Below are 1,478 nucleotides of genomic sequence, written 5' to 3' on the forward strand. Positions count from 1 at the left end.
ATACGTATAGCTGATTCACTTTGTTACACAGCAGAAACTAACACACCGTTGTAAAGCAGTTACACTCCAGTAAAGACGTTAAAGAAAAAACGCCAGATAGTTTCACCTGAATACCTCCAGTTGTTTAATTTTTCTTATTCTTCGTTCTTAAAGGAGTTTTAAGTTCAACTAATAGCATTCTTTGTTCTCTCAGCAACTATTTACTGGGCCCCTACCTGAGCCAGGTGCTGTTCTAGGTGCTGAAGATGGAGATGAAAACAAAAGAATGTTTCTGTCACCATGAAATTTGCATTTTATTGGGGAAGTGGAGTTCATGTTAGAAGCTGGGCTGGAGACCCATGTTTGAGGTCAACACACCTGGTGGTTTAAAGCCATGAGATGAGAGAAGATTCCAGAGGGGAACGGTAGATGGAGAAGCGGTCAGAGGACCAAGCCCAGGGCATCCAAAGCTTAGCATCCTAGAGCAGTGGTTCCTCCATCCCGAAGTAGGTCTGCATCTATGGCTGGCCTCTTGTGCTGCTAGGCCTGTGGGTCCAGGCTTTGCCTCTCGTGATCAGCACTGATTATGGTGCACGATCCCTGTGTCGGGGCCCTGCATTTGTCATCCCGTTTCATCTGCAATAACCCTGCAAAGGATTGTGTCACTGGGGATCAGAGAGGTGATAAAACTTGCCCCAGGTCAAGCTGCTGGTCAGGGCAGGACTTGACCCTTGAACCAAGCTGTGACTTTGTCATCTCCTGGGCATCACTGGGCCCTGCTGCAGCCCTGGCTTTGGAATCCTAGCTAGTCAGCCCTGGCAGGCAGCCTCTTTCTGCCTGTGGTTTGGCTGCCTCGTGGGTATGGCTGGGAAGAGCAGAGTCAGGAGAAACTGGAGGTGAGAATGCTTTAGTGACCCCACCGAGGAGGCGGAAGTCGAAAAACACCAACAGCAGCTGACCCCATGCTTGAGGAGGACCTTTTCTTGGAAATGTATCTCAGATAAGATAGGTCCTCAAAAGGCCAGGATCACCCAGGATCTTTTTTTTTTTTTTTTTTTCCCCAATAACCCTTTTTAGAAGGGCCCAAGGAAAAATGACTGAAAAATGCCATTTCATGTGGCAGGGACAGGAGAGAAATCCAGCACAATTTTTTTTTTTTAACTATTAAAACACTGGGAAGGAGACATTTGAAAGAAATATGTAAAAAGGAGTTTTAGGAAGATTTCAGAGTCTTTGTACATCATCTTTAACGGACACAAACTTTTTGGACAAAGAATATCCCACAGATGTGCCCAGTTCTGAGAACCTCTGCATTGGCTGAGCAGGTGGCTGGGGGATGTGGGATGGAGCGGCCCAGGCTTGGAGTTGCTGCTAACAGTAACAGCCACAGAGCCAAGCGGTGAGGAGCTTCTGCCACTGAAGATCAAGGGGAAATTAGCATAAAGCAAATTTCTTTCCTTTTTTTTTTTTTTTTTTTTTTTTTGCGGTACGTGGGCCTC

At 46.4% G+C, this 1,478-nt stretch overlaps 1 protein-coding gene across 1 annotated transcript in view; it reads left to right on the forward strand.

Annotated features, from left to right (window-relative positions):
* Positions 1–1,478, forward strand: part of WDR66 (WD repeat domain 66) — a 73,084-nt gene that overhangs the window by 36,031 nt on the left and 35,575 nt on the right. The gene's annotated exons all lie outside the window — the stretch shown is intronic.

The sequence above is a fragment of the Monodon monoceros genome, unplaced genomic scaffold, assembly GCF_005190385.1.
Source record: "Monodon monoceros isolate NGI ecotype Baffin Bay Population unplaced genomic scaffold, NGI_Narwhal_1 Super_Scaffold_1, whole genome shotgun sequence".
NCBI classification, from domain to species: domain Eukaryota; kingdom Metazoa; phylum Chordata; class Mammalia; order Artiodactyla; family Monodontidae; genus Monodon; species Monodon monoceros.